Source organism: Dipodomys spectabilis, unplaced genomic scaffold (assembly GCF_019054845.1).
Source record: "Dipodomys spectabilis isolate Male_0828 unplaced genomic scaffold, ASM1905484v1 ptg000591l, whole genome shotgun sequence".
Lineage (NCBI taxonomy): Eukaryota > Metazoa > Chordata > Mammalia > Rodentia > Heteromyidae > Dipodomys > Dipodomys spectabilis.
In genome coordinates this window covers 150,380-167,557 of record NW_024871268.1, presented here as the reverse complement: position 1 = coordinate 167,557, position 17,178 = coordinate 150,380, and the positions used below count along the sequence as shown (strand labels likewise).

Sequence of the window (17,178 nt, the reverse complement as noted above, 5' to 3'; positions counted from 1 at the left end):
TTTACAATTACATGGGCAAGATAATGAGTACATTTCTCATCAAGCATTGTAGCCTCCTCCTGTATTTACCCTTCCCATCCATTCCCATCCTTCCCCTGCTCTCCCACTCAATCCTCCCTGCTACCCCTCCACCCGCACAAAGTTGTAAAGTTCATTTTTCGACATAACGACTTGTATTTTTGTAATCAATTTTTAATAACTGTTTTTAATTTCTTGCATCTCAAGAATGAAAAATATGGAATAATTCACAAATTTTCATATCATCCTTGTGCAAATGCCATGATAATCTCTATATTGTAGTAATTTGGGTAAAAGTCCTGCTGAAGCATGTAGTATCCTGTAAATTTAAGTAGTTATTGATGCAATCTTTATACAGGCATATATCCTTGGTTGACTGTTTGTAACTAGGAAACCTTATTGTTCCTAAAAATGTTATTGATCTTACTTCTCTAAAATTCTGTGTATATTGGGAAAAGCTTATATTGTTTGGTCGATTGCTCACATTTGCAATTTTTTTGTCAATGACTATTTTAAGTCTTTTTCATTTTAAATTTGATCATACTTTGAAGCCTTTATAGCTAGGTCCAAAGGTGATTGTTTTTCAAGTACTTATTTATAAACTGAGTTAGCTTTGTGGAGTTAATGGATTCAAAGTAAGCCTTCCTTACGAGCTACTTCTAAACTTCTGCAGCTTAAAAATTCCTAAATGATGTCTTACTGGTACAAATGTCTACCTGACCCTTACTCTTCTTCCCTGTACCAACAGATCAATCAGAATATCTTACCCTGACAGCATAGATTTTCTTATTGGAACAAAACTAATATTAGTTAAAAGGGATCATAGAGAGATAAACAGTTAAGACAGAATCTTTTAGGCTAGAAGGTATTTTATCAAAATATAATTGTTTTTTATACCTAACATTTCAATAGTAGCTAAAGCCAAGAAGGCGAAAAAAATTTCACATGCATGATTACCAAATGTCCTGGCCAGTCTACCATCCATCCAGGCAGGAATTTACACTACTGCCTTTCTTTCATCAAATATTTTCATAGTTACAAGAGAAGTCTAGATGTTTCTCCTCGATATTAGGCCTTAAATTGGTAATGTTTTAATCACAGTGTTTCCTCTTGTCTCTAGGCTGTAAATCTCCAAATGGTAAAGCTTTAGGTCCAACTCTACCAAACACTGAGGTAGAAATAATGGAATAATATTTTAAAAGACAGTTGCCTTTGATACCGTAACCACAACAGAACATTGCAAAACATGTGCCTTTTTTATTATATTTTATAGTTATATATTTTATATTTATACGTGCTGATATTTTATTTCACACAGTGGAACTTACTAGAATTAATTGATAATTTGACAAATAAATAGATATTTATTACAATAAATAGATTGGAATATAAATAATAAGGTTTAGAATGTAAATTAGAATATAAAAAGTATCAATGCAATGTCTTTGGTATAAACTTGTGATATGTTCTAAATATTCTTGGTCTTCTGAATTCACATTGTAAAAAAAAAACAATTGTTTTCCTCTAATCTATAAGGGATTTTACTCTGCTGCTCTGTTTATTGTTTTAACTCACTGGTTGCAAAATGTTTTTCTCTATATTTCTGAAGCATTTCTACTGATTGTACCCAAATTTTGCTGATACGATATCTAAAAGGTATTATTCTTCTGCAGGACCCATGGGTCCTAGGATCCCAGGTCTTAGTTATCCTCTTCATCTGATAACAAGGGGAAGATTTCTCACCTAGGCTCAGGAAACATGCCAACAGAAAGTAATTGAAAATCCATCTCAATTCCTTATGACACCAGAATTAGTGGTAAGCAATTGTGTAATGCAATGCAACTTAAAATGAAAGATGAGATCACAAAATCTGAGAGAAAGTACAGTAATTCAAACTTTCAGTTTACAAATGACCAGCCCATATGAGTGACCAAGATCACAAATGTCACAAAATTATTTTTAATACCCCTCTTCTAATGATTACTCAAAGATTTCAGTCCAGCATAAGTAGGCAAAAAAAATAGTTCTTAGAACGATAGATCCATAATTGCTCTACCAAGGCTAGGAAAACTTGACTTACAGGTCAAATATAATTCACAAAAACATTAATTGAGAAGATCGTTAATGCTTCAAAATACTGGTACTTCAGTAAAACTTGTTTCTGTAGAATAAAAATGTTATCATTCTCAAACCAATGATAACCTACACTTAATCTCCTGAAAACAGATTCCTTTTCAAATAATCTTTTAAAAATCACATTCACCAAAATAACATTTGACAAGTAGACAATATTGACATTACAAATTTTTCAAGTTTAGGGTGCAAGTTACAATAGAGTTGTTTTATTTACCCAGCACTAATGCCAAACAGGTTCAACCATTCATTAAAGTGTAGAAATAGTACCACTCACCATTTGTGTTGTTCAGAAGGTGCCTTACAGAAATGTGTCAAATAGAAAAACCTCCCATAATTCAAACCCAAACACTAGCTAATAAAGTAAGTTTAATCACTTACTAAGGTACATTTTTTTTTTTTTTTTGCCAGTCATGGGGCCTGAACTCTGGGCCTGGGCGCTGTCCCTCAGCTCTTCAGCTCAAGGCTAGCACTCTACCACTTGAGCCACAGCGCCACTTCTGGCTTTTTCTGCTTATGTGGTGCTGAGGAATCGAACCCAGGGCCTCATGCATGCAAGGAAAGCACTCTACCACTGAGCCACCTTCCCAGCCCCTAAGGTACATTTTAAAAAGTCATAAATAGTTGCTTTATCATATGTTGTTTTATGTTTTACCTATCAGTCTAACATAGTAAGAAGAAATATGACTTAAAGTCATGAATATGGGTACTCATCAGAGATGTGACAAACATAAAATCTGTCTTCTATTTCTACCATATTCCTGTATAGTAGTAAAACGTAGTCTTCTTCTTTTTCCAAAACTTATAGGTAGTAGAAAATATTATCCCATGTAAAATAAAATAATCATAAACATTTTTCAAAGCCATTTATAAAATTTGGTAGTTAGGAATATATTCTAAGCCATTTTTAAACTTTCTTGTTGACTAAAGATTAATCTTCCAAATGGATGAGAATAAAATCATGTCTAGGAGCTTCACGTCTCCAGTCTTGCAAATTGTTATTGCAGATGAATGAATTATGGAAATATAAGCTGACATCAGTTCAAGTGTACGCAGGATTGAAACTCCATGGATAGTATATAAAACTTTCAGAATATTAACAGTTTAACAGAATGACTATCAGGAAGTTGAAACCAGAGAGGAATAATAGTAAAGACAGAATGAATGAAAAATGGAACAAGGGGCAAGTACAGTTAGAATACTCAATGTACACATGTGATAAAGGAAGTGATAAATCTGAAATACATCTTGGAGAAGGGTTGGTTGAGAATGATAGAAGGAGTCACTCTGATCCAGGAGCATTGGACAATTAGATGGACATATTTATTGTAATACAATTGCACAACCTTTTGAAATTTAATTAAAAAACACAACAAAAAACAAAAACACATAAAAATCACAACCAAACAGCAATCTCTAGAGAGGAGTATATGACCTCTCAAAATTTTAAATAATTCATGAAGGCTAGTCTGGGGAATAGCAAACAAAGCTGTTCAAAGAGGGCAGTTTGGGGTAGCAGAGAATTTTGAACAGATTTAAATAGATTGTCTAAGGTTGTGAATCACCTACATCTGCTGCAAATATTTTCTTCTGTGAGTTCTCTTTGTCTGAAATGGATACTCCAGTCCTCAGCCACACTTGATGGCTTGTGAAGATAGAATGGAAGAAACAAGATCAAGAATCCATTACTCCACTGGAGACAGAAGAGTCCTCTATGTTTTCTCTCATCTCTCTTCACTACTCTTTCTTCATACTTTTAAGTCAAGTGATTTTGAATTATATCTTTCATTCTTTGTTCTGGCAAGTAATTAGCCAAACTAATTTCCTAAATATTATTTGCCATTTTTTTTCTACCATGCTGTTTACTTGTCCAAGGGAGTCCATTAAGCTTCACCCTTGCATTTGGTTGCCACGAAAATCCAACATTTATGTTAATGAGTACAAACTCTAATGTAAAACTTTGTCTCCAAAAAACCGATCCAAGAAGCTGTGATCACAAATATTTAGCTATACTTTTTTTCTTTTACCTTGAAAGTCTTCTTGTGTCTAAAGTTCCACAAAAATAAGTACTCCACTACTTTTTGGTTCAATCACTTCTAACCTCAAAGATATATTTTACTAACAAGATGCTTAGAGGAAACCGAAGTATACTCCACTTTTATGTTCTCTCTTAAGACTCTCCTTAGATACCATATCAGGATCAGTGAAGTTATTCTTTGCAAAATTATTTCAATAGATAATTTTTTCTTGGTCTTGCATTTGCTCAGCAAGATGTATGGAACAGAATAGAGTTAAATCATCCATACCTTGGGTAACAGTGTCTATTACAATGGACAATGCTTCTATGTCCTAATTCTATGTCCTCCTCCTAGCTCTTCCCTGATTTCCAATTAAGCACAGCTTCTTGACTTCAAGTCCAGTGAAGCTGAAAGACTATAACATCTCCTCCCCACCCCACCCCGCTACATCTTCATGGTTTCTCTTTTAAAACTCTTTTAAGTTGCCTCATTTGGACGTAGAATTTATTTTCCTGTCCTCATTCAAACTGTTCTACATTGTAGTGAGCCAAATAGGCTCTGTAAAATCACTTTAGGTAGCAAAAATATTAAGACAATCTATATCAAAATTTTTGGCCTCCCTCCACTGCTGAAGTCAGTATGCTTATATAGGGGTTCTAAGAACATTGTTTTCTTACCCTTTCAATTTTCTCAATTCTTTTCTAATCCCAAACTTTTTGGCTTATGTAATAAGAGAAGTCTTCACTACCTCATGTTAATAAGGATATTATTTTTTGTGAGCTACTTAGAAATGTGTAATCATTGGCGTAACCAATCAGATTTTTTTCTGTGTTTCAGTGCTTCACGTGCAAAGACATTGTGGAAAGTGTTACAAACAGAAAAGTGTGAACCCAATACCTTCTTTCATTTTGAAGGGCCCTTTCTCCCTAAATATTTTGACCCAAATTATCTTTTTCAAAGAATAATTTTGGTAATTAAAGGTCAATTCACAAAATTTGATGTCATAGTTTTCTTAAGAACTTGGAATTTCACACAGTGAGAGTATATTTCCTGGGTAAGGACAATTCTCAAGGGAACCTACAGGATTTACAGTAAGGTTTCTAAAGTTTGTTTAGTGTGAAAATGAGCTATCTTTACCCACATTGCTCCTTCTCAACTAGGTCTCCATAGCTTTCTTGGCATGAAAGCCTATTTTCCCAGGCAATTTTCTTAATAGGCTAATTTGTTAAAAATTTAAACAATTAAAATATACCTGTCATAATTTTTAAACTCTTTTGAAATTCCTTTATCAGAATCACGTTTTCCCCAATCCTAATTCAACCTTTTCCATCAAAAACAGTAACATGTTGTTTATATGATATAGTGTCCATGCAACTATTATTTTCCAGTGGCTTTATGTGTATATATGAACATATATGCTGATGCTGAGCAAAATGAACTCCAAGGTATGGAAACAGAGATTTTTTTGCAGTTGTTTATAATGTACTATATGATTTCTATTTTCTTTGGGTTTTCCTCCTATGGCTTGGCATCGGCTGTATTTGATTTTGTGCCCTGTGTATTGTGTATACACTTACCTTAATTAGGGAAGGGAAGAGGAATAACAAAATGGCAAGACAAAGGACAAAGGGCAAGCCAATGCAATAACAATACTCATAAGACAATATGTTGGAAAAGTACATTAAAACTTGTGAGGAGTATTGAGGTGAAAGAAAACTATAAGAAAAATGAAAGAGGGGGTAAAAAGTTTGAAAAGTTATGTTTTCACTACCTTACAATTACTGTAACCCATTGTTCACCAATTTGACAATAAAATTAAATTAAAAAATAAGCTACATAAAAAATAATTTCACTGTATTGTTATAGTAAATATTTTATGTAGTAACTTTTTAAAAATCAATACTATTTGGCATCTAATTTGAATTGATTACTACTTTTTTTATCAGAGTCATCAACTTGAATGTTATCCAACTAGACACTATTTTCACAATAAACTTGACAATATTTTGAAAAAAGGAAAAATTTAGTACTTTCTCATACTAAAACCGAATATAGTTTAATTCTATGGAAACCCATAACTTTTAAAAGTAAATGAGTTGTTAAGAGGACAGAATATATGTGTTCCTCAAAATTCCTATGACTAATAACTACTCATTTTCAAATTCTGAACATTCCATACCTGAGTGATTCAAAACAGTACCTGTTTGCATGTTAAGTAATTTTGCAATAGATGCAGTTTCCAATGGAGTGTTACAGATTGAGAAGTCAACAGAAAAATAGCCACATTCTGGTAGAGGATAAAATTATGAAGCATCTGTAATTAATTCTTCAAAAGTAAGCAAATTTTATCAGAGTAAGCTATAATTTCTATGAACCATCAATCCAAAGATTTATGCCATAAAGTCATCCTAGTCCAATAATTTCCAACTTGTAAAGTGCACCTTAATATTCCCTTAATTCACATCATGAATAGCTTATCTCTATTGTGAAAAAAAATACTACACCTCTGATAATGTGATTCTCTCCTTGTTCTGGAAAGAATACTACAATTAACTGGGTTGCATCATTTTCCCCCCAGTGAGATTCTTGAGATCAGTACACTTGCAAATGTTATTTATATTTATACTTTTTTAAACTATCACAGATATTTAGGATGCTAAGGTCAGAAGATTATGTTTCAAATATCCAATAAACTCAGAAAAAGTCAGACACAAGTGGCACTGAGATTGAAGTGGTAGCGCACGAGCCTTGAGCATAAACAGGCTCAGAGACAGTTTCCAGGGCCAGATTTCAAGCCCTAGGACAAACCAATAACCCCAAATGTAGCATTTTTCTCATTGTATACAGAGGCACGTAATTAAGGAAATTGCTTCCTCTGTTACATATAGGTAGAAGAAAGAATAAGTCACACAATTATTCTCTTCATACAATGTTATACAAAACCCTCAAAAATTGCAATTTTTCTATATTTATAAATTAATATCGATTTGTTGGCAACTCTGTCTAGATTATTTACATTATCATTTTATACATGAATGGTTGGAATTTTCTATTAACTAAGATCTAATTATAACTCTCTTGAAAGCATATTCTAGGCAAATAGAATGCCAGAATCATTTGTGAATTTGTCAATTAAACCCTCTACTCAAAAAGAATTTTGTAGTATCCTATAAAATATGAAATTACAAGCAAATCTAAAATATTTATGTTAACTCTAAATTCTAATTTAGCAAGATCTACAAAGTCCTGCTTTAGATGAACTTTGAAATTTCTCTAGGCTTAAGATTTTGTAATCCTTCCTCATTTCTTTGGAATCCAACAGAATGATGCTTACTTACTTTTTCAAATTTTGGGTGGGAATCATGAGCCATTTTGAATCTAGGAATGTTCTGTAATGAAGAGAGTATTTAAAACAAAACTGAAGATTATATACGAGTTGCATTTCAATAGGAAACTTGACTTCTCAAAACATAATAACAAAATTAGCCCAAACTTCTAATTGTGTATTCCTTTCTTGTTGTTTGGTTTGTTTTATTAGACAAAATTATACTACCTGGTCCAGGAAATGTATCACTATTAAATTCCACTCTCTAATCTCCTGCCTTAGTCTGAGTGCTAGAATTCCAGGTTTGTATCACATTGCCCTGCCATGTTTGTTGGTTTATTTAATCTAGACATAGACTAGCATTTCTGAACTTCTCCAATGATATTATCCACTAGACAGACTGCTCAGAGTGTTTATGTACTATTTTAGAAGATCTTCTAACATTTGACCCAGGATATGATCATTTTCAGATGCACCTGCTGGGATCTCTGATTCATTCGATCCCTTTAATAATAATTAATTGACTCTCTTACTATCTCTCGTCCCTACCTATGTAATAGTCTCAAACTTTTTTGAAGAAAGTTCATGAGGACTTTCTAATACTAAAATTCATCTCTTAATTCTTACTAAAGACATATTTTCTATTGCTATTTTCAAACTTTTCTACATATTCTAAGAGTTGTTTCATTTGTGTATTTTTGTGTGCACATATAAGTGCCTCTGTGTGTATGTGTATGTTTGTATGTATGTATGCAAAAGCCTCAAGCTCTTATTCATCATATGGATGTTCAGTCCATATCATGTTTGGTGTGGTTATTTATTTTATTTCTTGTTTTATTCATTTATTTACCATATATTTTATTGACTCTGATGACACCTATACCATTGATTATATTGTTTACATCTTATCACATAGCATCCAGATTTGTAGATGTGTTCTCCATCATGCCTGGTATTGCTAGGATCTGAACGCAGGGCCTAGCAGGCCGAATTCATGAATGGGTGAGTGTGAGCATGGCATCCTCTAGCCAATGAAGCTGTCAGTTGTTTACTAGGCGCTAGTTTGTGCCCCAGGTTTGGCCAAAACAGCGATAAATAGATAGGCAGACGGTGGTATACAAATAAATAAACATTGGTAAACAGTGCCAGAGCCATCTATGACTGAATGACACCTACTACGTTCCTACCAACACTTAGGTATTTATTATTCCACCATTAAAGGAATATTATTCTTTTCATGCTTAATAAACTATTGAGATCAATCAGCAACCTAGGATTATTGCATCCAATTTTAGACTCAACTTGTGCATGAACTACTCTTTCAATTGGCATTCATATGCATAGGAACAAGTCCCTTGCATTCTTCTACCATTGTTATGTGTCAGGACCGGGTTTGAACCAAGAGCCTATGTTGACAGGTTGGCCTATGGTTTCCCTGATAGCCCGCCAGCTTTCAGCAATGGCAGGTCAGCTCCACTTTGCAACCAGGTAATTAAGACCCAGGATAGTCACCTTGTAAAGAAAAAAATCCTAAAACCCTCCAGCCCTCTGCAGCTCACCACTTTTTGTGCTTTCCAGCTTTTTTTTTTTTCTTCCTGCAGTCCCTCTGGGCCTAGGATCCCCCAATCGAATATGGGTCCAGATGCTGCACCCCAGCCTAGGGTGATGGAAGCTAAGGCAGACTTCCACGACATGAGTTCAAGCCCCATTGTTGGCCAAAAAAAAAAAAAAAACAAATAAAAATTAATTAATTAAATTTAAAAAAATAAAGCTCACTTATTTGGAATTTCTGCCAGTTTTCTTTCCTAGCCTAGGATTTGAACTCAGGGTCTTGGTAAATCTGTAGCAATGTGTGGGAAGGTGCAGTGTTGTCACTACTTGAATTCAAACCCTGTGCCAAGCCAAAAATAAAAAAAAAAATAAGTCACTGACCTGGGCAGTGGGAGTAGTTGTGGAGATGGTAGAGAAGGTTTGGTAGGGGGAAAACAAAGGAGGAAGCAACAATGCTCAATAGGAAATGTACTCATTACCTTGCTCATGTAACTGTAACCCCTCTGTACAACATTTTTACAATAAAAATGTACAAAAAATGAAACAATATAGTTCTCAGAGAAGCACTTTATGGGTAAAGGAAGGATGTCTGAATAGCTGTACAAAATTCGCCACTGCATTTTTGTTTAATGTTCAGTATGAAACTGAATAAACATAACTGCTTCCATTTAAAAAATTAAGTCTCAGTCTTGGAACTGGTGCCAGTATTTCTGCTATTGCTGGGATTTGATTTCACTGTCCAGGTAACTCTTTTGCACCATAGGTGAAGGCAAATCTCACTGTCCTTGAGGAAAAGAAATTCAGGCTAGAGTTCCCAGGGCCTGAATGAAGGCCCTGCAATGGAAAAACTATTTCTGTACATGTGTAATATATGATATATACTTACATATGTATGTTTATTACATATTATGATTACTATTGATTTTGATTTTGTATTTTATTTTTATTTGATTCATTAATTTATTGTTTTATTATTATACACATAATATTTATTACATTTTGAACATACATTATAAAATTATACACAATAATTTAGGACATTAACTCATTTTTCATTAATATTTTATTAAGTGTTGAAACATGATACATAATTAAATGGAGGCATTTGTCATAGTCTTCACATGTTTAGAGTCTCACTCAAGTATGAGCTGTGTTTTACCTTTGGATACCTTACTATAGTGATCTCTTTAGATGATTTATAGTCAGAAGCCTTTTCTTGAGGATAGGCAAGTTGAGGGATAAAATTGTAAGGGTGGGGCAAGAAATGTGGCTTAGTGGTATAGAGCTCACTCAGCTTGCATGAATGCCAGGGTTTGAATCCTCAGTGCCACATACTCAGAAAAAGCCAGAAGCTGTGGAGGGGCTCAAGTGGTAGAGCACTAGCCTTGAGGAAAAGAAGCCCCAAGACTGTCAAAAACAATAGGCCAGATGCCAGTGGCTCACACTTGGAACTCTAGCTTCTCTGGAGGCTGAGATCTGAAGACCACCGTTCAAAGTCAGCCTAGACAAGGAAAGCCTGTTAGACTGTTATCTCCAATGAACCACCAAAAAACCCACGTGGCGCTGTGGATCAAGTGGTACAGTGTTCGCTTTGCTCAGGAAAAGTCCCTAGACTTGATTCAATTCACACAACTGGAAAAAAGTAAGGGTTAATCAAAGTACTTTTTCTATTTGCTAATTAGGAGAACATTCTCTGGAAAATGAACGCTGATACATAGCAGAACTGAAATCAGAGCTCAAGGTTCAAGTGTAGCAGATCCATATGCCCAGCCTCTCAGACTCTAGCATTATAACCTTGTGTCCTACGGGGTTCTGAAAGGTCAAATGTTGAAAGACATAATATGCTCCCCAAGCCCTTTGTGATGAGCAGTTGACTTGTATTGTCGATATCATTACACTTCTGAACCCAGCAGAACAGTGGTGGCTCACACCCATCATCTAGCTCAGGAGGCTGAGATCTGAGGATCACAGGGTGAAGCCAGCTAGGGCAGGAAAGTCTAGGACAATCTAACTTCCACTTTGGAAAGGTCAGATGTTCAAGAGCTTCCTGTGTTTCTCTTGGTGATGAGAAGTTACTTGCACTCTAAATGTTCTTAGAATTCTTGAGCTATAGAAGCAGAAAAGAAACATTTTTGACCCATCCTGGGTTCAAATGAAGTTTTCAGGATCCAAGCCCTAGCCCTGTTAGCAGGAAGAACTCCTGTGTAACATTGTATTTGAAGGACCAAAAACAGTTTCAAAAGACATGCTAGGTGAAGAGACCTAGGCTTGCAGGATTAGGAGGCAGAATGTACATAATCAACAGGGAAGTCAGCTGCAAAAGCACTTCATGCATTCCAGGCACAGCCAGCAAAGGGGGGAACCCTGAAACATTTGTTAGAGTTACACCAGGGTCAGGCCTTTCTCAGCCTCTTCAAACAATGACTAATTAACCTTCCTCTCTCAGGTGAAGGGAGCCTCAGGCTATCTTTAGGTTAACAATAGAGAGCCAGTTTAGAGGGGGAGAGGGGAGGAACAACAGGGAAGAAAAACCCTGCTCTCTGCCTTAAGGAATGGGATTTTGACTGTCCATCTGTCAGATTTAAAGACCATTCTTCTACATCTGCCAATCCATTCTCCTTCCTTCATTCTGCACATCATTAATGCAAATTCCCAGTCCAAGGGGAGGCAGGGCCCTTTCTCTTTTGTCTCTAAGCACCTGAGTTAGAACCTGGCTCTGCCCTCTTGGCTCTTGGGCCTTCCGCTGCCTGAGAAGTGGGACAGAGACAGTCTTCCTGCTCTGTGGTTGTGTGAAGGCAATGTGGTGGCCTGGCTCCCTGCAGAAGGCCTCACACTGGGAAGTATTCCCTTCTTTCCTCCTGACGTCCAAGATCTATCTATCCACCTATCTACCTACCTTCCTTCCTACTTACCTATGTAGCTAGCGATCTCTTACCAGTTCTTGGGATGAACTCAAGGCCTGGGCACTGTTTCTAGCTCTCTGCTACTTGAGCCACAGCACCAATTCTGGCTTTTTTCTGTGTGCTACTGAGGAATCGAACCCAGGGCTCTTGTATGCTAGGGAAGCACTCTCTCACTAATCCAAATACCCAGCACCCTCATCTTTTTCTTCATTGTAGTTTTTACATAAGTATGCTACCATTTTACGTCTCCAAGTTTAATTCTGAATACTGGCTATTTCTATGAACACTTTTCTTCCCCTGCCTGATTTGTCACTGTCCCTGCCTTGGCCTCATAATAAAATGTAAATAAAGGCTCTTGAGAGCTTAAGTGTGCATCATATAAAGACACAGGTCTGCTACCCTGGAAGAGAAAAGCCATGGGCTTGAAATGAAAAGAATGATGCAGTATGTGCAACGAGTATATCTGAAAAATAAATCAGTAAATAAAGCAGAAGCATTGAATATGGTCTGTTTGCACTGAGGGTGGTAATATACACACATAAGCAGGTAAGGCACTGATACATAACTTGGTATTCTCTTCTTTATTTTGTGGCCATCCCAGGGCTTAATCTCAAAATCCGATGCGTTCCTCAGCTGTTTTGCTCAAGTGTGAGGCTCTACCACCCTCACAGCTCCACTTCAAGCCATCTGGTCATTAATTGGACATAAGCACCTTCCAAACTTTCTTGCCTGGTCTGGCCTGTTTTTCCTGCTCGACTTTCTCTCTCAAAGCTGGAGCTCTACCCTCTGGGCCACTGCTTCACTTTTGGTTTTCTGTTGGTTTTTGGAGATAAGAGTCTCAAAGACATTCCTACTTGGGCTGGCTTTGAACGGCAATCTCCTGAGGAGGCTTCAAACGGCTTTCCTCAAGGATTCCCCAAGGAGGTGCTCCACAGAAATCCTTAGTCTAAATCTTGAGACCATGAGCTCAGAGCAGAAGCCCAGAGCTTTACCATTTTGTGCCACAGCTTCACTTCTAGTCTCTGTGTGTGTGTGTGTGTGTGTGTGTGTGTGCGCGCACACACACACACACGGGCTTCTGCTCTGAGCCTATGGTCAGCACCTAGTCCCTGTGTTCAACCCCAAAACCTAGCCACCCAGGGCCCAACTAAGAGAAGTGAAACATTTCAAAACCTGATGAGCTTCACCAGACTCATATGACAGGAAGCATCGTGATACCAGACATGTGCTTGGATTTCCCAAGCTTCCAGAATCCTGGGAGAGGCATCATAGGTCCATCATTGCTGCAGGTCCTGGGGTTGAACTGTGAGCCTAGGCATACTCTCTGAGCTCCTTTTACTCAAGGGTATTGCATTAACCTTGAATTCAAGCCTTACTTCTGGGTTTTTCTGTGATCTCTCAGAAATAACAATGTCAGGGACTTTCCTATGCTGGCTGGATTCAAACTAAGGTTCTCTACATCTCAGCCTCCTCAGGAGCTAGGATTACAGTCAGCAGCCCTTGGCACCTGCCTTTCTTTTCTTCTTCATTTTTTAATCTGGACAATCTGACTTCTTAACAGGGTCATTCCAATGGTTTGAATTTATAAGTAAACTACCCCAATGTTCTTACAGGTGCTTTCTCTGAGAAGGATTTTCTCTCCTCATCTTCTCCTCTGGTCACAGGTTTGAAGCCAAAAGTGAGAAATGAGTGTCCCAGGATTTGGGAGCAAATGTCCACAGAACCTGCCAGCTTTGTCACTTAGCATTGAGCTGCAGTGAATTTACTGTTTCAGGATGAGAGGACCGAAAGCTGGAGCTATCCTCATACTCTCTGCATTGCTCCTTTTGCCTATAAAATGACCTAATTATTATGAATGTTTTTTTTTGTCTACACCCTTAAGTATCTAGAACACACTAGAAGCATATTCATGTTTCTGTTTTTCTCTAGCACACGCACATGCACGTACAGCTTCACTTCTGGTCTGTGTGTGTGTGTGTGTGTGTGTGTGTGTGTGTGTGTGTGTGTGTGCGTGCACACGCTCATACACGCATGTGCGCATGTGTGCATACACCAGTCCTGGAGGTTGAACTCAGGACCTGAGCACTGTACCTAGTTTCTCTTATACAAGGATAGCCCTCTCCCACTTGAGCCACAGAGCCACTTCAGGCTTTTTTCTAGTGATGTGGTCCTGAGAAATCAAGCCCAGGGTTTCATATATGCAAAGTACTCTACCTCTAAGGCACATTCCCAGACCACTAAGTCAGGTTTGTTTGTTTGTTTCTGTTTTTTTTTTTTTTATTGTTGTTGTTGTAGGTTGTAGGAGTTAAAGTCTGGGTCTGGTGCTGTCCCTGAGCTCTTCAGCTCAAGTTTGTGCTCTACCACTTGAGCCACAGAGCTACTTCAGGTTTTCTGGTGGTTCATTGGAGCTATATGTCTCAAGGACTTTCCTGCCCAGGTTAGTTTTGAACCATGATCCTCAGATCTCATCCTTCCGAGTAGCTAGGATAACAGGCATGAGTCACAAGCACCCAGCTTCCACTTCAGTTGTCTTAGTGGTGAATTGAAGATAATAGTCTCATAGGACCTTTTGTGTCTGGGATAGTTGGGAACCCATATCCACAGATCTCAACTTCTTATAAGGCAAGGCAACAGACTTCAGCTATCAACTCCTAGGACGTGTCATTCTGCTGCAAGGTGGTTAGTGGCTCCACGTGGTGGAGTGTTAGCCATGAGCCCAAGAGATAAGGGTCAGCACCTAGGCCCCGAGTTCAAGGTTCATGACTGAGAAAAATAAAAACAAAACAATTGTCCACAGGAGACAACTCACTAGTCTTCAGTAATACATAATTTTGTCTCTGCCATGGGGACATATCTGAGCCTCAATATTCTTGTCTGCATAATCATCTGAGTTGTGGAGGTCTTTGAGTACCAGGTGAAAGAGTGCACCCAATGAAGGACACAGCACATGTTACTCTGCAGGACTCAGCTGAGAGCACCCTATGAAGGACTCAGCACATAGCTCTATTGGATAAGCTATCATTAGGATTGGGGTGCTTTCATCAGTATCACCATTCTTTGAGGAATATTTCACAAACCAAACAAGTTCACATCTAATGGTTTAATGGGATTTTTTGGGGGGGAGTTACCCAGGGTGCTGGAACTCAAAGCATGGGGATACCGTTCTAATAACATTTGCTCAAGGCTAAAGCTGTACCACTTCAAGCCACATTTTAAAGTGTCCCGCAGACTTCCTGCTAGGACTGGGTTTTAAAGCCCCCAAGAGCCAGGATGATAGGGGTAAGCCAGCAGCGTCTGGTTCCTTGCAGCTGGGTTGCAGGGGTTTACATCTGGCTATGTCAGGTTAGGTGGAAGCTTTCAGCACCAGACTCCTAGCTTGCTTTGTCATGAGGTATTTGAAGGCCTGTCCTTCTACAGTTGCAGTTAGAACATTCTGCCTTTTTGGCAGCAGTCCTGGGGCTTGAGTAAGGGCTTCGACAGTGTCCCTAAGCATTTGTGCTCAAGGCTGGCACTCAATTGAGGAAAGGCAGCAGAACTTCCAGGTTTTCTGTTTATGTGGCACTAAGGAATCAAAACCAGGGATTCGTGCTTACTAGGTGAGAACTCAACCACTGAGCCCCAGGAGTGAACAAGATATAAATAGATAGAGATTGCTGTATATAAATATTATATGCACAAAAAGAGAGATGCCTGTATATTATTAAATTATAGATAATATTACTACCAATTATTAGGTATTAAATTATGTCTCTGTTTAATGATGTGTCCCAGTTGAACCATTAATAAAGCATTAATTAATAATTACTCAATATCCTGTTATTATTTATCACATATGTATATACATCATACATATAATTACATATTTTATAGAACAAGACAGATGTCTACATATAATTAAATTATGTATGCATCATGTGTTACTACCAATTATTATGTATTTAATTATGTCTCCATGCAATTTTTATTCTGTTAGTGCTTAATAAAATATTCATCTTAATGCAGTCCAATAGATCTTATATCTAATTTTATCCTACAATGATTCACTACTAATTCAATTTGTTTATCATTTACTGTAGTGATAATTTTTCCACCTATGACATTTATTACATTTATGACATCCTCTTACATAGCATATAGATTTGCATACGAATTATACATCCTACCTGACACAGAGCACTTTCAAAGAAAAAGAAAACATGTGTCATGCTCAGCTTCTCACTCCATGATTACATTTTTGGCAGTGCTGGGATCTAAATTCAGGGCCTACAAGGTTTAATTCATGAATGGGTGACTGTCAGCACAGCAGCCGCTAGCCAATTCATCTGCCAGGCAGTTCCCAGGCCCTGAGATCAAGCCCCATATGTTGACTCCATATTGTGTTTAGTGTATTCATTTTATTTTTTGAATTATTCATTTATCTATCATTTATTTTATTGATTGTTAATACACATGGAATATTTATTACATAGGGCATAGATTTGCCTGTGTATGAAACTTCACACCTGACACCCAGACCTTTCACAGAAAAGGAAACGTGTCACTTTGGGCTTCTTAATCAGCGATTCAATTTTTGTGAGTGCTGGCATCTGAACTTACAGCCTACAAGGTCCAACTCATAAGTGGGTGAGTGTCAGCATATCAGCCTGGGGCATATGGAGCTGACAAGCAGATACCAGCATCTGAGATCGAACCCCAGGGGTTGACAAAATAAGAACAGATTGACATGCAGATGGTAGTACACAAATAAATATAGATCTTTATAGTGCCAGAGATGTTTATACATGATTCAGTTATATATGCTACATTCCTACCAATTCATGGATATTCATTATGACTCCATGTAATTAATATTATTGTTTTCATCCTTAATGAATTATTATTTAAATCAACCACTGTCCTGAAATTATTGTGTCCATGTAATTAATTGTATTCTTTTAATGTGTCAAAAATATTAATTAAAATCAATCGGCCTCCTAAAATCACTCTAATTTTATAGTAGCATCATTCAGGTAGAACTAATTCAACCTGTACATTCAAAACCTTCCATTGGAATTCCTATGAATATGAACGAGACTCTTAGAATGTCCTGCCATTGGTAGGGGTCAGAACTGGGCTTTGAACTCAGGGCCTATGTTGCCATGTTGGCCTATGGCTTCCCTGGTAGCCCACCAGCTTTCAGTAAGCCACGTTAAGAGCATTTTTAGCTGTGTCATTCAGATCCAGGAAGGTC

At 37.3% G+C, this 17,178-nt stretch overlaps 1 pseudogene; it reads right to left on the bottom strand.

Moving 5' to 3' along the window:
• Positions 1–229: 229 nt before the first annotated feature.
• On the bottom strand, positions 230–329 carry LOC122100641 (annotated as a pseudogene).
• Positions 330–17,178: the final 16,849 nt, after the last annotated feature.